General features: G+C 44.2%; 1 long non-coding RNA gene across 1 annotated transcript in view; it reads left to right on the top strand.

Annotated features, from left to right (window-relative positions):
* The first annotated feature begins 13,266 nt into the window (after positions 1 to 13,266).
* Positions 13,267 to 24,863, top strand: part of LOC138452610 (uncharacterized) — a 251,216-nt gene continuing 239,619 nt past the window's right edge. The window contains exon 1 of the long non-coding RNA XR_011260261.1: positions 13,267 to 13,393. This is a non-coding gene — a long non-coding RNA (uncharacterized lncRNA). The remainder of the gene's footprint in view (positions 13,394 to 24,863) is intronic.

Genomic DNA, 24,863 nt, shown 5'->3' with positions numbered 1-24,863 from the left:
ATAACATTACAAAAGTATAGTACAGCAGGACATGTAGATTCAATATGATACAGTATAGTATAGATTTCAGGGCACTTGGCAGGCAAATATAGGCACAAGGGTTTACATACAATAGATACAATATGTACAGTTCAGGTGGGTGACATCAATGGTCACTGGCGTGTAGTCACAGTTTGACTTTAGTCTTGAAGGAGGCGAGGGAGGGTAGCGCTCTTATGTTGTCAGGTAAAGATTTTCCAGAGATGGGCTGCTAAAAACTGGAAAGCTAGATCCTCCTGTTTTTTGGAGTTTACTGTCAGGGATTCTGATGTTGTTGGTAATAAGCCTTTCTGTTAGGTCGATCTGAAGAGTGTTTGGTCAATCTCTCTGAGAGGTAGATGGGAGCCTTATTGTTAAGGCAGTTGTGGGTCAGATTGAGTGTTTTGAGTTTGATTCTGTCTTTGATGGCTAGCCAATTGGTAGATCGTCGAGCGTCCGAAATATGGTGTCCTTTGGGAATACCTAAGGCAGATCTTAGGGCATTAGTTTGAAGGGTTTGAAGTTTGCTAATGTTGTGATTACTGGTGCCCAGGTATAATGCGTTGCAGTAATCTAACTTAGATAAGATTAGAGCTTGTGCAACTGTGGTGCAACTATCGGTAGTCAGAAATGGTTTGCATGCGTAAATCAGTTTGCACGTGTAGCTCGTTGCCGAGGCTGTGGCGTTTACTTGCTTGTTGAGGTTAAGTGCTGAGTCTAGGTAAAAACCTAAAGTTTTCACTTCCTTAGCAACTTTAATTTGGATGCCGTCAATGGCGATGGAGTTGTATTGGTGATGGAGTTTGCTCAGTCTATTGGTGGGCCCTATGATGAGGAGTTCGGACTTTTCGTCATTAAGACATAGTCCGTGGGCGGCCATCCAGGTTTGTATAATTTGGTAGATTTTGTTGATAAATCCTGCATCCTTGTCGTAGTCAACCTTAATAGGGATGAGGATCTGGGTGTCGTCAGCATAATTGGTGTATGAGACACCCAGGTTGTCTAGTATATCAAAGAGAGGCTTTGTTAAAATATTATACAAAGTAGGGGAGACGCAGGACCCCTTCGGTACACCACATGTGATTGGCACTGGGTCAGCAGATGAGGTGGGCGAAAAGACACTTATGGTCCTCTTGTTTACGAAAGAGTGTATCCATGATGATGCCTCTTTGGAGAAGTTGGCAGCAGATTTGAGGTGTTTGCAAAGGACTTTATGGTCAACCAAGTCAAATGCAGCAGAGAGGTCTAAGAGTAGGAGAATAGAGATTTCACCTCTATCTTTGGATTGTTATCTGATGGATAACAATCTCACTCTGGAGCCACAAGTAAACTCGGTAATCAAGAAATATTTCTTCCTCCTGCGAGCAGCAAAAATGATCCAACCATTCCTGTCGTTCGCCGACGAAACACTTACCATCATCGCTCTGATCATGTCCAGAGTAGACTATGCCAATAGCCTATACCTGGGCATGCCCGAACAACTTCTAAAAAAACTGCAATGCATACAAATTGCAGCAGCCAGACTCCTCCTCAAGCTACTCAGAAGAGAACACATCACACCCGCGCTAAAAATATTACACTGGCTACCACTGAAAAAACGAATAAAGTTCAAGGCCATGTGCATCACGCACAGAGCAATACACAAACAAGGCGCAGAATTCCTAACCGACAAACTACACCTACATCAACCGACAAGAACACTAAGATCAAGCACCGACATACGTCTGGAATCAAAACCCTACAACAGAAAAAAACTCGGAGGATCGTCTTTCTCTCACCAGGCACCCAAAACCTGGAATGACCTCCCTAAGAATGTACAGAACACATCAAACCACCTAGCATTCAGGAAACTCCTCAAATCATGGCTCTTCAAAGCGTAACCACAACGGAGACGCACTAGAATGCCCAGACATTAAAACAATGATGAAAATAACTCCAACCTCGGCCACTCTCAAATTGGACAAACACTCAAACCAAAGAATCAACCACTCGACAGAGCATAAGACATCATGGAAAATAGCCACAAAGGAAGGCCGCAGAGACTGACCACATACCTAGACCCAGACGAAAGCCCTCAAGTGACACTCCTACTCGTACGTACCGGACAAACTTATCCAGACCGGCAGACGCACCTAGATAGACGTTGACCTGTGTCACATCTCGATAGGATTGATTGAAGGATAACATGCCCATGCCTAGAAAAAACGTGAATGCTAGCATGTGCCACACTTGGAGTTGTGAACACAAGCCTGCGTGGCGTTCGGATGGAGTTGTGAGTGTTAGCATGTCCACACCTGGACGGATCTCTAAACTCTGGCCTGCGCTGCATCTAGCTAGAAGTATGAATGTTGGCATGACCACACCTGGATGGAGTCCTGGACACTGGCCTGTGCCGCGTCTGGGTGGGAGTGTGGGGGCCGGCAGGTGCCACACTCGGACGGAACTGTGAATGTTAGCATGGTAAAGGTCAGGTAACCCACTAACCAATATAAGCTCATACTCTGCATACTTATCTCACTCAAAAAACTCACACAACCATCTCTCGCACAACAAACTGCGTGCACTTCACAACACTGCAACTACACATAAGCCGGAACAACAGCACACGCGGACTGACTCCGATCCGATACCCGCACCAAAGCTCAACACCTGGTGTATACTGAGTTGAAGCTGCCAACAGAACACCACTCCTCTCACTATCCTACTCCCTTCTTCACCTTACTAACCCATCCCACCTTTATCATTTACAGATCCGCCTGAGCGCCTGGGGACCAATTCCGTTGGTGACGGTGAGCGGTACAAATACTTTTAACATTTACCATTTAACATTTAACATCTTTTCGGTCAACCAGTTGGTTTTTTAAGATCGAGGGAGACAGCCTCAGTTCCATGTCTTGGCCGGAAACCAGATTGCCGCGTGCCTAATAGGTTGTTGACTTCTAGGTAGGACTGGATCTGGATATAGGCGGCTCTGTCTAAGATTTTGAGGAGAAACGGAACTGTCGTAATTGGCTTATAGTTGGTCGGGACACTAGTGTTCAGGTTAGGTTTTTTTAAAAGGAGTAGTACCCAGGCATCTTTGAGATTGGTGGGAACCGAATAGGATTTAAATGACAAATTACTGAAGGAGGTGACAAAAGAGGCTAGGGCCTTGGCAGCTTCTTTGATAATGGGTGCTGGGCAGGTGTACGCAAGACATCGGGAAGGCTTGAGTGATCTAATGATGGTTTCGGACTCACTATTTGAGATTGATCTAAATTTAAATTGAGTGGGTGGCTTGATTTGGTTGTTAGTGAGTTCTTGCAGGATGGCATTTTGGGTTTTAAGAGCGTTCTTATGAAACAAATGTTTTTTTGGCTAGTATTTTGTCTTGAAGCATGGTAATTTTGTTGCATAGGGAATTTTGTATATTCGTGCACCACATTTTATTTTTGGTGCACGAGTCGATGGGGGCAATAGGAGATTCTAATTCTCTGAGTATCAAGAAGATTTCTCTAGTACTTGAGCTGGCGTTTTCAATTCTTACATTGAAAGTTTCTTTTTTAGATAGTATAATTTATTTTTTGTCTCTGGTTACGAGGGAAGAGATGAGATTTTTGTTATGGGACGACGGGTCCTTTTTCCAGGTAGACTCTGCCTGTCTTTTTTCTTTAAGAAGGGCTTTTAGACTAGGGGTAAACCAGGTGTTGAGATGTGCAATAGGTTTTTGTTTGCTGAGTTTTAGTGGAGCAATAGTGTCTATGGCAGCGTTGATGGTGTTATTATACAGGTTGACCAATTGTGTAGAGTCAGTAGAGAGGTAGGATTGGTAATAGGTTGGATCAGAGGCAGGAGGTTAGTGATCGTTATGCTCATTTTACATCTGGTTTAGGCTTGCAGAGCTAAAGACTTGGGCACGTTGGTTGGTGGGCTGTCTTGGATAGTGAACAGGAGGTGCAGTTGATATCTGCGAGCCAGTCCAGAATGCAACCTTTAGTGTGAGTAGGTTCAGTGTTCCTGACGGTGAGGCCAGCTTCAGCAATGGTGTTAGCAAGAATAGTAGCATTGGGATCTTTAGGGTCGGTGAGACCCAGGTTAAAGTCACCAAGTAAGAGTATTCAGGATCCAGGTTTGGCGTTAGTGTTCAGAAGAGTCGTTATGTCTTCATCAAATGAACCTTGTGGTCCTGGGGGTCTATAGATTGCATGCATGGTGATGGTGCGAGAGGGAGATATCCCTAGTTTGGCTGAGAGTAGCTCTGCTGAAGAGAATGAGAATGGCTAAATCAGATTTACAGATGATGGCTAGGCCACCTCCTTTAGATGTTTGTCTATCCTTTCTAATGATGGTGAAATTGGCTGGGATAGCTAAATTAACGGCAGGTCCAGCTGCTTTGTGGAGCCAAGTTTCAGTGACAACTAGAAGGTCAGGTTTGTTATGGGTAATGATATCAGCAATTTCTGTTGTATGGGCCACGAGAGATCTTGTGTTGATCATGGCTCCTTTGATTTTGTTGTTTTCCTTGAGAGGGTATTTTTTAAGAGCTTTGCTGGTGGATCCAGGGGCACTAGGTAAAATAGTTGAGCAGGTTGAATTGGAAATAGGTTTGGTTTCAGGCAGATTGTGATTGGGTCGCTTGGGCGGTGATTGGGCATGCCGTTTTGTAAGTGCGGAGGAGGGCTTAGTGTGTCTAGAGCCTAGTCTATGGTTTCTCAATTTGGTCATGCAAGGCTGACTCAGTGTGGGCTTGTTGGCCAAGTGTGGGATCCATAGAGGATCTGATGACAGTTTCTTATGGTCATTCTTGAAAATGGTAGTCTCTTGACTTAGGGGCGTTAGCTAATAGCAGGGGGGGATAATGTTAAGGTTGTTGAGCTTCGGTAAATATAGTTGTGGTAGGAAGGTTGTTGGTAAGACATGCTGGGCCTGGGGTAATTTGGAAACCATGGTTATGTTTTGTGTGTGTAAGGGCGCTGCCATGGTGATAGTGAAGGGTGTATGAGAGCCAAAAAGTAAGCATGAGATGGCAATCAGAGGTAGGTTCATGGCTGGGTTCTTGTAGGTAGGCACTAAACAGTACGGTAGACTGTACCATAGAGGTTTTTGGGTAGATTTAGTTTAGGTTAGTGTGGTGGCAATACAGGCCCGGAGTGTCGTGGGTTGGACGGGCCAGAGAATGCATGATAAAGACCTAGTGAGGGAGGTGGAACCCGATACTGGTCGGTAAGGTTAGTCTAGTGACAGAGGTTACTGCTAGGAGCCATTTCAAACAGAGTATTGTTGCAGCAAATAGCTAGAGGAGCCAGAGGTGGGAATACACAGTTTAGAGGCCAAATTACACCACAGGATAGCGCACGACTGAGTGCTGTACACATGAACCAATGTGCATATTGTAGACAGGAGGGTCATTGGTGAGCACAATGCTCGATCCTACAGCAGAGACCAAATAGCACATATGGCGCCATGGGTAGACAATCCAGAGGCCGTTCTGGGATTGGGGTCCTGGTAGAAGTCAGCTTGCACAAAATCAACAGACACCTTCACAAGATAGTCAGCAACAGAATGTTAATAGTGTGAAAAATTTAGATAATCCTTTGACTGTCTATTTTTCTGAGGATTATGCATTTGACGATATGCTGTTCCGTTAGGACATCCCGAAACAAGTCCTCAAACCAGTACCTATTCCCATTGATCAGAAAGGGCCATTTGTTGAAATGAAGGTGTGGAAAAGGGAGCACCTATTTTTGATAGATACAGGAGCACAGAAGTGTTCTATTGGTCATTCACGGGTTCCAGATATTGCACTGTCAGTGCAGAGCAACAGTTCTGTTGGATTCTCCGGTACGCCAGTGGTAAGTCTGGTCTCTCGGCCAGTACCAATTTCACTGGGACTATTTACTGATTCTTGTCCATTTCCTTTTACGACAAATTGTGGGGGAAATTTGTTGGGATTGAATTTATTAAAGAAATTGAATGCTGTGATTTATTGTTCTCCAGATGGAGTAACTTAATGATTTCTCCCCAACAAACTTCTGTTCCGAAATTATTGTCTAGGCCTTTACCAACTGAAATGAATAAGTTTCCGACATGTTTATGGACGGTTAATGATAATGACGTCGGAATTTTACAAATTGAACCAGTTAAAATTGTGTTGAAACCGGGTGTTAAATTGCAGCGTATTCCGCAGTATAAGATTTCGGTTGAAGGTGAACAGGCTTTAAAGAGTATTATTTCTGATTTCGTACACCAAGTTGTAATTGAGGAAATTGCAGAAGTCGTGTGTAATAGTCCGATTTTGCCTTTCTCTAAGAAAGGGGATAATGCGATTCCTTTTTGTTTTATTATTGACTTATGTGCTATTAATAAGGTTGTACTTGCATTAGGAGTACTGTTGTTATGAGGGAAATCTGCATTTCCTTCATTGGTTAGGTGTACTCTGTCATGTCTATAGAAATTGGCCATGTAGAACGGTATGTTGTTGTTCGCAATCCATAATTGGTTGTGGTCTCTTATGAATGCTGAAACTGCTGTATTAACATTTCTCTGGGATTTCTCAATTTTACCATTACATCTGGTGGTCCATCTCCATTTTTACCTCTGAGTGAGATAGGAAAAGATTAAGTTTGTGTGAGGAAATAGTTCCATTAGTTTTCCCATGTCTTGTTTCATCATTATAGTAAGGGACACCCCTCATACATTCCCCAAATCATTGCCTCCTCAATGAATTAGCATACTGTCTAGGTTCTGTGTACTTCTCAGACATAACAATTTTGGAAAAACCTGGAACCAATGCATTCCCCACAATCCCAACCATTTAATTGTAATATCCCTCAAAGCTAGGTCCATGTTAGTATTTAGTTTCTCACAAAAAGCCAGCAACCAAAACAGCCAACTGTCTTCAATCAGCCACACAGTTTTCAAACCAGCCATGATATCTGCAGTATTTCTCTGTTTCCAGAAAAGTGATTCCTAGTTTGTATTTCTAGAAGTTTGTATGAGCTGGATATGTATGATGTATGTGTGTTATACTTTCTAATTGGTTGATGGTGCCATTGTTATTATTCGCGGCTATCCAACAGCCACCCAGCATGCAGCATTGCTATTCGCGGGTAGATCCTTACGCCCCCCCCCGTTGCAGCTGCTGCGATATTCGAGCAAGTGACACGTTGTGTGTTTGTGGACGTGTGGTAGTCGCGGCTATCCCAAATTTTGGGTGGGATGGCATCTTATATGCATTGAGTGTTTTGGGGGATTATAAGAGACTAGAGGAGTGGAGAAGGACTATGAGGTATGGGGGGCATTGGTAGGCATGTTGGGGACAGTTTTTGGAGTTTAGTGGAGTGGAAATGCAATTTTGAATTCATAGTTTTTGCGAATAGTTGCGGTTATCAGCAAACGTCTAGGAGGGGCTTTTGTATAGCTGCGTCTATAGAAAAGCATGTGCATAGGCATGTCTATACTAATCTGTAGCAGGAAATGCGGGTATATGATAAAGTTGCGTCTATAAATTTACATTTTCAGTGCAATAATCATACTTTTATGTGGATGATACAGTACATAATTTTATATGTGTTTGTTATTTCATGTACTTGGTTGTTCACTTATTTGATTTGAAGGTTTCAAGCCCAATTTAGTTTGATTTGGGGCTTGCAAAAAATGTATGTGTACCTGCGGCTACAAATAAGCTTTGTAGCCGCAGCTACGTTTGATGCTGAGCAGGGTTTGAATGTGTTTTGATGTTTCTAATTGGGTTGTGTTAAAGTTGTTAATGTGTACTTCATTGTGACAGTTTGCAATGAATATGTCGGCCATTTCATTAGTTTTCTTACAATAATGTTCTCTTTTTATGGTTTTGATTTTGGAAACTGGAGAACTCACATGTTACCTGTGATAAAATATGATTGGCATGAATCAGTTGTTGGTCATTGTTGTGTTGAAAGTTTGATTTGATAATATGTTGATAATGGGGCTCTGTGTTGTTTTCAATGTATTTGTTAACAATGAAGCAGTGCTGCTGTATATATAGAAAATGGGCGGGAATAATTATTGAGAGTTAGTTACTAGGAAAGAAATTGAATTTTAGTGAGGTGCATGATATAAAATCATGAAATATGTTGGTTGTTTTCAAAATAAAAGATTTATCACGGAGCAGTAGACATGTGATTTTATCTACAATGCTTTTTTAATCACTTATGGTGTGTGTTAACGTGATTGTAGGGTGATATAGAAATGTGCTTGTTTTAAAAAGGTTTTTCTTTGCTGGTCTGGTGTGATATTTGGTGTGCCATAGTTATAGGTTCTAACTACTGTGAGGGCTTTAAGAAAGACTTTGGGGCAGTATCTGACCCTGGAATGCCCCCTTGGCTTTGGGCTTATTGCTATGCTATGCAAACTCCTATTATGTAAAATTGAGTAGGTGTTAAGGAATGCTATTTTAGTAGACAAATTAGAGGTTGTAAAATGTTGGGATGGTTTGTTTGAAGTTTACATGTGCAACAGTTTTAAATTGGAAATACTGTTTTTGTTTTAATGTTCTTGTTGCTGTACTGTTATTTGCTACAGAAATACTGGCAGCTGTCAATGGCAGTTTACTGCGCACACAGTCCCGGACAGTCCTGTGATGTCCTCGAACATTTTAAATGTTTGGGGGCAACTAAGCTTATTTGTGTATTACAGGGTTGATGAAAAGCAGTTTTGGATGGCTTATTACTTTGGCACCACTCAATGAAACGGCATGAAATTCTGGAATTTCATTTTAGACCTAATTCTCAATGGATTTACAAAGTGTGGTGCTGTTTTGTCCAGAGGGAACAGAATTAGAGGAGGGTTCGAAAATATTGTAAAGTATTGTAATACATGTGGTGCTATGTGACAAATCTGCAGTAAAGTTTGCAAAACGATTTTAGATCTAGATATACATGTTTTTGCAATGTTTGGTGGTATTTTGTCAAGGGGGGAAAATTAGAGGGGGGTCTCAACATTTTTAGATGGCTTATTTTGTTGCCAATTGACAAATGTGGACAAAGGTTATCAGAACGATTATAGACCCAACCTAGAATGTTTGTGCAAAGTCTGGTGGATTTTGTCAAGTTATATGATTATTGTATGTACGTACATTTTGACACTTTTGAGAAAATAAAACATGGGCGGATTTGGAGTGTTCTTAGCACTCATTACTGGATATAAGGTATGTGTCAGCTTTTTACCTTACTCTAGTGCCCCTCTCAGTAGACTGGTGGTATAGATATATAAGATGAGATGTGCAACAGTGCACAGTGTTATTTCCTGCACCAAACATCCGTATGCCGCATGCCATTCATATAGTGCTTACTCTCCCTAGCTCCATCACACTATTACATGGGTAATGTAAGAAAGGTGGGTCTCCAAGAGTGCTTGCCTTCTAAAGAGAGATAGCCCTGATTTGGGTAGTGCTATAAACCAACCAGCATTGATACACAGCATTCCTAATGTTCTCCTACTTTTCTAAAGTCATTATGCCATTCTGCTGCCATAGTAATCAGTACCAGGGGAGGAGGGGTGACAGGCAGCAGGGACACCATCCTATCTCAAAATGCCTGCATGATCTGCTTGCCCTACCCCCCACACTTTGTCCCTGCATTCCACTGCTTGACCCCACCTGCATCTGTGGTCCTGCTGTGAAAGGCTGTATGAACAAAAGGAAGGCCATGACAGGTAAAAATGTGGAGACATTTGTATCCTCTCCTTCACGTGCACCCTGGGCGAGGTGCTTAGCTAACTAGGTGTGAGAAATCTTGGGTTGCGTTTACAGAATCAAGCCTATGTTCTCTTGCACAATGATTGTCTAAGCAGGGCTGCTGCACCACCCCTTCTCCCTACAGCCTATCTGCACCCCAATGACTGAACCAAACACCTGACTTATTTTCACCTCTGCCAGCCTCAACACTTCCCTCTCCAACCTGGCTGCTGAGACAGCCACCAAGGAAAGTGTAAAGGAGATCCATGCCGAGCTCCCTTTACTCCTGCCTTTGGCAGCCATTTTCGCTCAGGCAATGCTTTCCTTTGATGCGATGCAGCACACTGCATGCAGAGTCGCATCAAAGGAAGTGATTTTATAAAATAGCCATCACAGGTTCTAATGGCTATTTATCCTTTAAAGGTGGGGGTGACTTTGCCAATACCGCCACTGCCAACCGCGTAAAGAGACCCTGATTTCCTGCAGGCCTTTAACTTGGATGGTGGCCTGTTACAGACTACATGTCATATCACTGCTGAGAGCTGGATGGCAGCCTGCTTGGGCACAGGAGTTCAATTCAACTAACCATCTCAGCAAGTGGGATTTATCTAACCAGTACCTTGATATTTCAGAAACTGTAATGGCATATCGCAAGACATCTGTTTAAGTATGTGCTAAGAAACTATTGTTTAATGTGCAGCGGGAATTTGTCCATTAATCATAGCAGTAATTACATATACAGAACGTTGATAAACAACACATATTTGAATTCGAAATGTGCTTTTGATCCTAATTCTTCATGAAGTAATGATTCTTCCTATGTGGAATTATGTTAAAAAATCATTTTAAACGTATATCTGATTTTTTCAGGACAATTCTATTTTTGTACAAACATATCCACTGTAAATGCCCGTTTTAGAGGAAAGCCACAACAAACTGTGTTCTTGCATTACTCACATATGGAAAGATGGCTGCACTGAAGTGAACCCTTTGCATCATGGAGCCCGTGAGATATGCATCCAGAACAACCTAGTAAACTGCTGTTTTTCCGTTTCACTCCAGGCATGACGTCCTGCAGATAGTGTGAAGGTGGCAATGATAGGAAGGAAACTACAGAGAATAAAATTGAAGCTGTATGTCTGTTTCATACATTCACCCAAGGGCACAGCACATGCATTTTACACTGTTGCAGATTAGAGCTGCACTTCCTGAGCGGTCATAAATCATTAACTGGCACTGAACATTCTGTTCCATAATTGCCCTTATCGACAGGAATCACGTCACGTCACGGGACTGGACTGGAGTAAACTGTAATTTCAGAAATACTTGCCCTAGAGTAAGGTTCATCTTCAGGAGGTTATTTCCACTCATAAATCAAGAGCTGGTTGAAATCCCTTGAAGCACTCACCCCAGCGTTCTCAGAATAAGGGTGCTGGCGTCGAAGAAACCAGATAGTGGATGTATTTTTAAATAATTGTTTAAGGTTCGTCCCTCTCTTGCGAGGCATCAGGACACGGCCCATTTTTTAAAATGTCCCAACTTCTAAAGCAACAAAAAATGCATCGTTCAACTTAAAATAGAAGGTAAACTTGAAGAAAAATTGGAACTGAAACAGTCAGAATGAGTAGCTCCCCAGGCAACATGTGCACTAGTTTGGGTAAGAAAAAGAGCAGGGAGGTGGTTTCGTTGATGTTTCGCATTCCTTTCACGTAGCAGCAACTTATACTTTGGGTAACAGTAAAGCAAAATATCAACATTCTGATATTTGCTTCTAGACAAAGAATGATGGACTAGTGAGGAATACAATGATGTTTATTGAATGACAAATCGATGACCATGAGGTTGCTCGTTATTTCTCAAAGTTGAGGTGAACTTTACAACACATCAAAAGTTGGTGGATTTTGAAATCAACACATTTGGTAAAACTTGATTTTGAAATCAGGAGCAAATGTTAATAAACTATTTTAATACATTTTTAAAAGTCGCAATGTATGTTTAACAGGATGTGCCAACAAAAGAATCATACCCAATAATATATTACAAACTTAATACGGACAATGGATTCCATTAATTCATACTGTTGAAGGAGAAGTTCTCTCAGAAATTATATTGGCCCTATGGATAGGGTATGTATTTTTCAACATATATTGATCGATCAAATGTTTTTTTCCAGTACATCTGACCTTTGATATTCTGCACACAAACTGCATGGGTAGGAAACCGTCAGCTGTGATAATCTTATCCATTGATCAATTGCCCCATGTTCAAGTGCCCTGGCAGCAGTAAACCATAACAGACACCCATCAAGCTGACATTGCCATGTCAAACCAATATGCTACGTGCCTTGTCATGACATTAGTGCACAGCGTAGTCAACCGTCCTGTCAGAAACCTTTCTATCACATTACCTAATGCAAATCACAAAAGATACACAGACAAAGTTTGTGTTTACTCGCTTGTCACAAAAAGAAGTTAGCAAGTTACACTTTTCAATAATTACTAATAGTCGGGAATTTAGTAAGTTGTTATATTTCTTATTGCAATGGAAACAGTCAACTACATTGAACTGGGCCATTATAATTTTCTTCACAGATAATCAATGTAAGTACACTTTGTTTATTCCAAACCATAGTAATCATGCTCAGGTCGACCGTCACATTACGTGACTCTTTCAGATGTCATTCTTCAATGTTTTAATCCTAGTACTTGAATTGTGCAAAACAAAGTTCCATGGAGTGAAATAGAAATCAATATAGTTCCATCTTCTGTTTTCTCTCGAAGCACATGGCACTCGATTTGGAAGAGTACTTTATTCTGTATACATCCGAATTAAATAATTCCTCTATGCATGTGTTCATTGCTGAAATGTGGCATGTTGGTCCTGATGACAGGCACAGCAAATGGGAGAACAGCAACATCACAATCATCCCAGAATACCAATATTATATTCCTGTTAGTGATGGTGATGTTCCAGTTTTGGTTGACGATTCCATCCGATGGAAAATGGGTTCAATGGCAAAAACACATTTTTAGGACATAACTATGTAAAAAAGAAAACATTTAATTTAGTACCCATTGTCAAAAGAAGTTATGCTGTTACCTGCAATTTAATGAAACATAACTGTTTGTGTATTCCGCATATACAAAGGAATCTTATAAATGCATCAGAGATTGATTTGTGCTTTTCAGTAAATATATAAGGGTTATATGAAAGAGTGTAACAGAGGGAAGCACCAGGAAGCACCTCTTTGCTCTCCACTCTTTTCCACTGTTGTTGGACTAGCTGTGAACTTCTAAAGTCCTTTTACGGTATATTGGAACAGACCATGGAATAAATCTTGATAACAGTGATAATCCTTCACTCAATATATTTTCTATTTTGCTTTTCTAGTGCTGTTTCTAATGCTATACGCTTCAAAATAGTGTTTAATTGTTGTATATAATTAAGCCACGCCCACTGGAGGGCAAGTCTCTTTAAAATCAGCCAACCACGCGCACCAAAACGCGCGCACTGAAGGAAGCACCAGGAAGCACCTCTTCGCCGGGGCGGTGAGGTTCTCCTGGTGCTCCCCAAGTGGCCAAGCAACCATTTCAGCATCATACAGTGATTTGCAAATCTCTCAAAATGGGCATGCCGTCCAGGATTGCACCGCTGCCTACGAGTGTGAATTCTCCTCTCCCGGTATGAACTTCTAGTTATGACTGTTCAACCCCCGTAAGAGTGACAGGCAATGAGAATGCACTTGTGAATGTGGACATCTGCATGTTTTGCAGGGGTTCCCTGTCTGCACACAGAGCAAGGGAAATATCGGACATGGAGCGGATGCAAAACGGGGAGGAGGCGGGTGGTTGGGAGTGGGGAGCAGTTGTCTTGTAATCCATCTCTCTGTAATTCATCTGTCAATCCCCCCCCCCCCCCCTTTCTTCATTTCCCGTTCCTTTCATGCCAGCTCCCTTGGCTCCTACACCGGTAGTCGAAACGCTGCAAAATGAATTGTCAATATCAGACACAGCCTTACTTGGAGCGCTAGCTCCCGCCTTGAACATGCCTTTGTCTGCTCCATGTCCAGTGAAGTTTGTTGGCGATGCCGCAATCTTTGATTTAGACTTTGATGGCTCTGCGTTGTCTGATAATTGTCTGTTTGATAATTTGTCTTGTTCTCCGGTGATGTTTTCAGAAGCCTCATGTAGCTTTACCGAATCTGTTGCTGTGTCTGTTCAATTCTTGGCTTGTAGCCTGCGCACGCGTACACACGGTACTAATACTTCTTCCCACACCCGACTCCCGGAGATGTAGATGGATATATCTTTACAAGCCTTAAATTTGGCCATTAATTCATTGAGTACATTATATCAACTCTTAGATCAGACAATGCTCTCTCAGGGGGACACATTAAAAAAAAAATCTTACTTTGCAATCCTCACATATGAATGCCTCTGTGACTTCTGTAACCTGTCAAACAGAGCCAGTGGTCGACTTGCATTCACCCACTGTGCAGACTGTGCATATGAAAGCGTTAGTGACTTCTGTAACTTGTCAAACAGAGCCATTCATTGACTTACATTCACCTACTCGCCAGTTGCCGCAAGCAAGTCAAAACCATGTGATGTGGGGTGCTCTTCCCTGCATTAAGTCCATCATTTATGATGATTCAGTTATGCCCCCCTCCCAAGGTGTGGGGCGGCGTCTGAGTCTGCAGGAATTACACCAGGTGATTATGCCAACTCCAACCAAAAGAATTTACACAATCTTTAATTCAGCTGACAGGAACTCTCATAAAGTGCTGGATGGCCCTTTGTCATCGATAAAGCAACAGTCTGGTAAAATTGGGGGGAGCAATGTGAATGTGAAAATAATTATTTGTAGATTTTTCATGTTTAAAGCATACCTCACAACTTTCAGAGTTACATGGGGTTGGTTTGCACCATTCCTGTGTTTTCTTTGCACTACATGCTGACACATTTAGCTCCATCATTCAATTCAAAGCCACAACCACGACGTGCCATTAGACAGGCAAATGTAAGTTCAAATATTTTGAAGATATCAGCTGTGCTTGTGTAGCAAATGATTCCCTATTTAAAAATTGTTTTCTACACATTATATTCTAATAAAAAATAATTCTCTCTGTTGCATCAAGTCGAACATAAATGTATAACATCGGTTCATGTCAAGCACGCATTTACATAATCATTGTAATAATTATGAAAACAATACTTACAGGAAATTTTGGCAGTCCATTCTTGCAATGTAAAAAGAAGCAGATTGTTCTCTTTCGAGAGGTATTCGGAAATGAAACTTGCATTTCGGACATTGTGTTGCTTTGAAGTTCATGTTATCTATTTTGCTCTGCTAGGTAACTAAATAATGTTCTTGGAATTTTTACTATGGCCATTATGACCATAGTAAAAATTCCACAAACATTATTGCTTTACCAAGTGAGTCTTCTTTCAGGTTCCAACATTCTAAGGTCCCCTTAGCTTTCGGTTACGCATTTAACGCAGACATTTAAAATATTATGTTCCTAATTCTATTTAGATGTCAAGATAAAAATGAAGACAATTCTTTTCTTTTCAGCATAATATAATTGTTTTTAATATACATATCTTTTATCAAACAATGTTAAATAACTAAGAATTAAAGACACAAGAATATATTCACACATCGCAGAGTTGTCTTGTGTTATTTCTGGTCTGCGACCTTTACATAGCAAAGAGATTAGTGCTGGTTTTCCCAGTCAAATTGTTTTGATAAAGTGAATAATGAGTAACTTGTTTGTAAACCAAGGAAATATGTGGCTTTACTGACATCGATAATGAAATATAATGTGTACTTGTATTTGAATAAAATAGTAAATTCTCACAACCTAGAATTATCTTGGACGAAAATTGCCAAAACCAAGTACTCTTAAATTGTGACAGAAATAAGGAAGGGGTGGGTGTAGTCAGATATGGGCTGGTGGGTGGGAGGGCGGAGGAATGGGCAGTTTCTATGAGGCAACAACTTGTCAAACTGAACATGATTGATCAAGAGCACAAAGGCTAGATTCATATATGAACCTTTGTGCTATGAATTCTGTCTGTACAACCGTGTTTTCAAGAGTTCCGGGGGTACAGAGTTGTAAACAGAGATTGGTACAATCAGACACAACACTTATGGCAAACAAACATACAGACATACAGACAGAGAGTGGGGAGCGACAGGTCTAGCAAGCAAGACAAAGTTTAAAAAAGGTGCATAGATGGAGAGAGAGATGGATAGAGATGTGGAGAGATGCCTAAAGAGAGTTGGATAGATACAGATTTAGATAGAGACATATGCAAAGAGGTAGATGTATACATATACATGGATAGAGAGCTACATAGAGATGCAAACAGGAAGATGTATAAAGGTAGATGGATAGAGAGCGATTAATGTATTGATTGATAGATAGATACAGAGACACATAGAGTTACATTTGCAGGGAGAGATGGATAGGGAGCCATAGAGAAATGCAGACATTAGGCTATATACAGGTATATAGATAGAGATGGATGTATAGATTGATATAGATTTATAAAGAGATACATGGAGTAACATGTATTGAGAGATATGGAGAGAGATAAATAAATGCATACATGGGGATGTATATAGCTAGATATAGAGAGATGGATAGGTAGATATGGGATAGGTGCAGTGTACTATGAGGAGGGTGCCTGTATGTAGGCTGCGTTCTGGCGATTCATTCACCAAGCAGAAGCCAAACAGGAGAAGGACACCTACGAGGTCTTCATTTGTCATGCCAATTTCCAAGCTCCAAACCGCTCAAACCCTCATCATCTTCTGCTCCTTCCCTGCACCCTCCATTGAACATCCCTACCTCCCTTTCACTCCCCCATACCCGGAGTTGCTCTCCCCTAACCCATCACAGAGCTGCCCACCCTCTCGCACACCTTCCTACTTCCCCCTCCCCAATACCCCCTACAGCCCCCCCAACTTAACCCCCTCTCAACTACCACCAACAACCCCCCCTTCATATCCTTTCCCCCCTCTAAAAGCAGCAGGTCTCAACCTCATAAGAACGGTAGCTTAATCTCCATCACCCTCCGATCCCCGGCCCTCTCTCACACCCCTATTGCACCAAAACCCCTGAAAAGTAGAAATTGAGTCTGGTACCCCTCCTCAACTCTCTACTCCTCACCACCTCTACCTCAAACTGCCCTTCCAATCTCTCCCTCTCCTACCCATCACACTCCCCACTGCCCTCACCCTGCTTCCTCCCCCTCTCACTCGACTTCTCAGCCTGCACACCAGACCCCCAAACCCTTCAAGACTCACCCCAATTTCTAACCCCCTCCTAGACCCCTTCACATCCACTGACCATCTGTCCACTCACCCGCTCCTCCTTGACTCTCCCCACACCCCTCACATATCCTCCTCCGCCCGCCTACTCTTCCCAGCCTCCACCAATGTAATCCCAACTCCTGTCACTCAGAACCTGCTGGGACCCTTCCCCCTCTCTACCCCTCCTCTCCCTGTCTCAACAACCCAGAATGTCCCAACCTCCCTACCCCTCTCCAATCTCCCAAGCTCCACCTGCTCACTCCCCGATGACCTACGCCATGACCACACCCCACACCAAAGTCAACTGCATCCTTTATAATGCCTGCTCTGTAGCGAAAAACAGATACAGCATCTTTGACCTCCTCTCCTCTGACAATACAGCCCTGGCCTTTATCACTGAAACCTGGTTCTCTGACGACTTTGCCCCTGTTGCACATGAAGCATTCCCTCCCGGCTACTTGCTCATCCCGCACAATAGAACTTCCAGAGGAGGAAGTGTGGCAGTCTTCTTCAAATCTAATTTCTCTGTCTCACTAGGTAAATCTCGTACATGCACTCGATCATGTGAATCCCTTCTAGTTAAACTCTCGCTACCTCCGACTTTCTCCCACAGCTTCCTACTCATCTACAGACTGCCTGGTTATGACAGATATTTCTCAAACAACCTCTGTGATTCTGTTGCCAGCATTCAACTAAATCACCCCTCTCTGACTCTCCTAGGAGAGCTCAATATCTGGTTGGACATTCCCACCAACCCCATGACCCATCCACTGGTCGACAGTCTTGACGCGCTCAACCTCTCCCTTCATATGAACTGTCCAACCCACTCAAGGGGACACACCCTAGATGCTATCTTCAACCCCCATGACCTTATTCATCTACCCCCCCTGAAACCACTCATCTGGTCCAACCACTTTGTCATCCCTTTCTACATTCTCTCCCCTGCCCCTCCCCTTGCACTCCCCTGGCCTCTTCCCAAGACCTCAAATGCTGGAACAAAGTAAATATCCTTCCGGGCCTTGCCGCAGCCCTGCTTCTTAGATCCCCTACAACGCCCCTCCCCTCCCAGACAGATCCTTAACCATCGACTCCTTCGACTCTGGGCTCAATTAGTCACTAATTCCTCTCACCCCCTCGAGCCCCGCGTCCTCACGCAATGGACCATTCTCCAAATGATTCACGCTGAACTAAGGAGCGCCAAAAAACTTAATAAATCTCTGCAACGCAAATGGCGAGCATCAAAAACCGATCTCAGCAGTTCCACTTTCACCTTGCACCATCGTAACTACAAAGCTGAAACGCGAAAAGCAAAAAAAGCCTATTAAAACAAAATTCCGACCTGTGGAAACTGCAGCAACGAACTCCATACAATCCTATCTGAATTTGTGAAACCCACTTGATCCTCAACCCAATCTGCCCCATCGCAATCGCTCTGAGACTACCTCTGCCTACACTTCTACAACATTGCTCTTTACAGGATGACTTCCCTTAAAAACAAACTGTTCCTCCTCTGTCCCCCCAAAACCCGACCAGTCCAACAACTCCCCCTGCCCTCTCCGGCCCAACCCCCAATCGCCCCACCTTCAACTCCTTCAGACCCATCTCCAGAGATGAGTTTCTAGACCTACTATCTGCTAGCAAACCATCTGGCTCCTAAATGACTCCCTCAGCTCTGGCCTCTTCCTCAATGCCTTCAAAATTGTGCATGTCAAGCCTCTTCTTAAAAAGCCATCCCTCAACCCCCTTGGCCCTAAAAACTACAGACCCATCTCGAACACCCGATTCCTTTCAAAACTCATTGACCGAACAGCATACTCCCAGCTAAGTGCTTTTGTTGAATCTAACAAGCTCCTCGATGCCGCACAATCAGGCTTCAGACATCGACATGGAAGCAAAACCACTTTGACCACGATCTGGGATGAGCTTAAGGTCACTGCAGGCTCTGAAGGATGTGCTGCACTAATTCTCCTTGACCTCTCTGCAGCCTTTGACACGATTAACCACTTCATCCTCCTTGACTGTCTCCATTCCCTTAGAATCCGTGGCACTGCTTTCAAGTGGATCAACTCTTTCCTCATCAACAGGAAACAAATAACCTTCCTCTCCCCTATTGTCTCAGCTGCTTGCTCGGTTAATACTGGAGTACCACAAGACGCATGTCTATCAGCTCTCCTATTCAACCTCTATATGGCCACCCTTCCTGGAATCATCCCCCGTACAACATCTTGTGCTACAACTCGCTGATGATACCCAAATCATCCCTAAAATCCACAATTCAGACACAAACCCCCAGTCCGACCTCAAAGCCTGTCTCCTAGGTATTGACCGATTGATGACAATAAACCACCTCATCCTAAACCCACTAAAACCGAAATCATGGTGTGCGGCAACACAGCACTTCTACCTCATCCACTCCCTTGGCCCCCTTCCCTGGGCCTTCCCACCACCCCCCACACAGTAAAAAACCTAGACTGCACTATCGACTCTGGCCAAACCCTCTCCCGTCAAATCAACAATTTGTCTAAATATTGTCACTACCATCTCAAACTTCTCAGACGCATCTTTCCCTACCTCCCCTTCCCGAACAGACTTGCCGCTGTTATGTCTATTGTAATGTCGAGACTGGACTATGCCAACTCCCTTTACCTAGGAGTCCCGCCATACCACCTTAATAAACTACAAAGAGTGCAAAAAACGCAGCTCCTACACTGCACCTCGCCCTGGGACCTAGAGACAATACCTCTCCAGCTATCCAAACCCTCAACTGGCTCCCAGTCGGACAAAGGGTCACTTTCAAGACCCTGTGCAGCACTCACCATGCAGTGCACAAAACCGGCCCATTATACCTGCAAGAAAAGTTAAAACCATACCTCCCACCCCACACCCTAAGATCAAGCACTGCCCTCCATTTAGTGATCCCAACTATTAACTCAGTCAGGATTGGAAGATCCGCGTTCTCAGCCTTGGTCCCGACTCCCACATATACGACACCCCCAAGACTATATGGCATTCCACAAAGTTCTAAAAACATGGCTCTTTCCATAACACCAACTTCAACCTTAAGAAACAATTGTATTTCAAACAACCCAATGACTAAGTACTCAATGGGACTCCCCAACCATGTCATCAATGAATACCCTCATTCATTCGGCTACAAACTACTGTATCCCTGAAATACAGAATAACAATCTCCTTGGGTCACAACTCCTCCCAATACCCATGAGGCCACAGTGTACCCCAGCCAGTTTGGTCCATGCTGTCGCTGTATGACTCACCCCTGGGTTTCCTGCGTTATCGCTGTGTACTCTCTGGCCCGTGCCTTTGCTATATGCCCCATCCCCTCCGGTCCACTGTGTAACACTGCGTCCCCCAAACTCCTTTGGTCCCTGTGTTTCACTATGCCCCACCCATTTAGCCCCCACATTGTCACTGCGTACCCCCAACCATTAGCTCTGGTGATACTGCTGTGTCCCCCTCTGTTCCCCCATAATCGCTGTCTGCCCAGCCCCTCTAGTACCTGTGATGTCTCTGTACACCCCAACCCCCTTTGTCCCCTGTGCTATCACTCTGTACCCCTGCCCACTAGCTACCTGTGTATCCATTATTACCCCTCTGGTCCCTCGTACTATCGGTGTATGCCCAAACCCCTCTGTGCCCCTCTGGTCCCTGTGCTGTTGCTATGTTTCCCAACCCTCTGGCTCCTCGTGCTGTCATAAGTGTTCCCTTCCCTCCCCTGTGCTGTCACTGTCCGACACATCTAATCCCTGTGACGTTGCTGTGTGCCCCTTTGTACCCCGTGTGTCGCTGTGTACCCCTACCCACCTGTTCCTGTGATGTCGCTATGTACCCCTCTGTATTGCCCTCCCCCCTAGTCCCTGTGGTATAACTGTGTGCCCCTCTGTGCCCATGTGTCACGGTGTACCCTGCCCTCTTGTTCCCTGTGATGTCGCTATGTATCCTTCCGCCCCCCCCCTCCTGTCGCTGTAATGCCAGCTTCTAGTCACTATGCATCTCTCTGGCCCCTCGTCCCGTCGATGTATGCCCAGCCCCCCTGTTTCCTGTAATGTCCTGTCCCTGAGTGTTCCTACCCACTCCAGCTTCCGTGTTGTTGCTGCATACGCCTGCCCCTCTGGTCCCCTACCCGAACCCCCGTACCGCTGTGGCCCCACCGCAGTATGCCCGCCCGCTAATCCCTGTGATGTCCCTATGTGCCCCTACCGCTCCATATGTTCCCCTCCAGTCCCTGTGATGTCCCTTAGAGCCGCTACCCCCTCCCCCATCTCCTGTGTTGTTGTTGCGTATGCCTACCGCGGTGTCCAGTCATAATGTCGAATACAATAATATCGAAAGTCAAAATGTCGAAAAAAAAATGTCGAAAATAAAAATGTCGAATTACAAAAATGTCGATTTTTTTTCGATTTTTTTTCGAAATAATGTTTAAATAAATAATTAATTAATAATTAATTATTTAATTAATGTTTTATTAAATATTTTTTTAAAAATATTAAAGGTATATCCATGGGGAGTGTTGGGGGGGATGGGGAGAAGTGGAGGGTTGGGGTAGGGGTTTGGGATGGGGGGGTTTGGGGGAAAAACGTTAGTATATGTGATATTTTACATAGTTATTTTAACATTGGTTTTTCGATTTTTTTCGACATTTTATTTTCAAATTAATGACTTTTTCTATTATATGTATGTGTTTTCGACATTTTTGAATTCGACATTTTTGAATTCGACATTTTTGTAATTCGACATTATTTTTTCGATATTATGACTATAAACCGCCTACCGCTCTGGTCCCTTCGCCAACAGGCCAGTGGTATCCCAATGTTCCCCTACCGCTCCCTATGTTCCCCTCTAGTCCCTGTGATGTCCCTGAGTGCTCCCCCCCCAACTCCTGTGTTGTCGCTGCATATGCCTGCTCTTCTGGTCCCCTCCCGAACAGCCCCATACCCTCTGGCCCCTAACGCTGTATGCTCAGCCCTCTAATACCTGTGATGGCCTGCCACTCTGTTTCTCTCCCGAACAGCCCTGTACCACCCCGGGGTATGCCCAGCCCGCTAATCCCTGTGATGTCCCTATGATGTTGCTGTATAGCCACGACCACTCTGGACTGCAACGTCTTGCTGTACTTCTGGGCCCTTTATTGATGAACCATCATATCCTATAACATTACTTACTACGCTTACGCTCTACTCTACACCATCATACAATTAGAGTACAGCTATGCCCCTCGATAAATTCGGCCTAGCTGCCCACATACAAACACTACCTCATGAACACCTCATCACTCTACTAAAATACCGCTATACCCAATGACAAACCGGCCTAGCTGCACATATAAGTGTCCTACAGGCCTAACACAGCCAGAACCCAGTCTGGATGCCTACCCACCAGACTGAACACATTGAAATTATATCATCACCACCACACCAAATGGTAGGATGCAGCTACCATCAGGCAATCACATCAGCTGCACACATAACTGGTGCTCCCACCCACCCTACAACACTTACTATCTCTACTGACCTGGACTGCGTTCCCCGAGGGCATGCATACCCACAACACTTAGTTCCCCATATGTCACTGTTGCCCAGATGAAGTTGTCACTGCGACCAAACAGCCGGTCCACTAAGATGCCACTGTGTGCCCAGCCCCTTGCTCCCCGCAATGTCACTCCACGCCCCCAGCTCCCCAACTGGTCCGGTAAGATATCGCAATTTACCCATGCCCCTCTGGTCCCCTGATGTCGCTGTATACCCGAAGCCATCTGGTCCCGTGATGTCCCTCTATACCTCTTCCCCTTCATGCCTACTGTTGCCCACACCCTGCCCCTTGCTATGTACCAGCCCCTCTGGCCTCATGCACCACTCCCATGCATGCACTGCTGTCTGTGCCTTAGCACATGCATGGTCTGGGACTCCAGTCTGAGTGCAGTTGTCTGTCTTCACATTCATGCTGCCCTTGGCTTATGGGAGTGTCTTACGTCCTTCCTCATTCCCCCTTGTCACCTAGCGCTTTCAAATCGCACCGTGCTTTGGCGTTTTATCGATATATCATATCACTATGCTTACTCTCTACTCTACACCATCACACAATTAGAGTACAGCTATAGCCCTTGAATATAAGTGTCCCCAGAAATGCACCCTCCTTAGTGAGAGGCAGTAATGGACACACCCCAGAAGGGGAATGAGGCCAGGACCAAGTGCGGGTGAGATCAAAAGAGCTTTATATAATTCAATATAGGGCATGCAAAGGACTCTGCAAACTCCGAGAGCGCTCTGTCTGACAATAGCAAAGACAGTCAGTAATATTACAAATACACGTCATGCATGAGGTAAGCTATAGGGGCCACAGACTCTTAGGGATTGGGTGGAGATGGCTAGGTGGTATACAATGTATACAGTTGCTTCTCCAGGATTGGCGGACGTTGGTGCTGCACCACGTGGGGTGGGAGGTCAGCTGGGCTCAACGGGGTGTAGCGCTGGGCCGGACATGCCTTGTAACAACGATTGATAACTAAACTAACATTTGCCCTTTTGGCCACACATTCCCACCCATTAGTCACACTTCATGTGTCTTGTTGATTTGCAATTCTTGTAAGCGCTGACCTTAGATCAATACATGGCCAGGAACATTGATATGCGATCTGGAGTGTCTCAATACATTAGTTTGGGGGATACCTCAGGTTCAAACAATCAGGTCTCATGGGCATAGTCAGGGGCATGGGCGGGGGTGCTTGACTAACCATCCTTGGCAATTTCGGTGAGGGATGGTATTACGATCTGTTGGTACAGGTGTGGGTGCCCCCTTTCTAGGGTCATTAACTCGGGGTCGTTGGAGGTACTACTGGCACGTGGGGGGCATGTGACTGGTGCCTGAAAGGCGGTGGGATTAAGGACCAGGTAGCTCGTAAGTCATGGAGTCAGGCTGTGGCGGCCTCTGACACGGGGGAGGGTCGCGGATGCTTGAAACGGGTCCAGCAGGATCGGAATGGAAGGCAGTGCACTGTCTATCTCCAGAGGGCCTGAGCAGGAGGAGGGGGAAATGGCCTTGCAGCTCTGTGCGTAGCATCGTGCACAAGGCGGTTTACTGTCGTATGGGTGAGGGCCGACTAACAACACATGGGGTTTCTAAAGGCACTCATATGTATTTGCATTAACATGGGATACTAGCTGAGGATCATACTTTTTTACATAGCATTTCACCTCTACAGTTGACATATGAGGTAGTGTCAGGCAGGTGTGTATAAAGAGTGTATAAAGAGAGCAACACAGGTTATTGTTTTACTGTTCACTGTTATCAGCTGCCCAATCTTTGTACATATCTTCATTATATACAATATTGGTTGCACATTTTTCTCTTTACCCATTCTCCTTTACATTAGCAGCGAACGTTAGACAACAAGGCACATATTACATAAATGGTTTCTACATGTTGCAAGGGTTTTCGGGGTGGGTATGGGTGTGAGGCGCCATGCCGTCTATAGTTGGGGGGCTTAGTGCAGGGGTCAGGGCCTGCAGTGTTTGGGCTGGACTCAGTTACACCCTAATGTTCCCGTTCATGGCTGGGGTAATGATGTACTGCGGAAGGTTAACAGCTACAGTGTTTTATTTTATTGTTTGCTCGCGTCTGGTGACTCGTGAGAACGAGTCCTCAGCGGATCTGCCATGCAGTGGGAGGTGGGGAAGTGTGGGCCTCTGTGAGCGCGGTCAAGTGGGGGTCACTCTGCAGCGTTCAGTTTCTCTGCCTTGGGTTAGATGTGCACATTTCTAGCAAGATGGGGATGGCTTAATACATGATGGCGTCTATGCTCTCATAACGTGGTGGT

Source organism: Ambystoma mexicanum, chromosome 4p (genome assembly GCF_040938575.1).
Source record: "Ambystoma mexicanum isolate Mex_15411 chromosome 4p, UKY_AmexF1_1, whole genome shotgun sequence".
In the NCBI taxonomy this organism is placed as follows: Eukaryota; Metazoa; Chordata; class Amphibia; order Caudata; family Ambystomatidae; genus Ambystoma; species Ambystoma mexicanum.
Note: the sequence above shows the minus strand (reverse complement) of the source record. Positions and strands in the feature narration are given on the sequence as shown.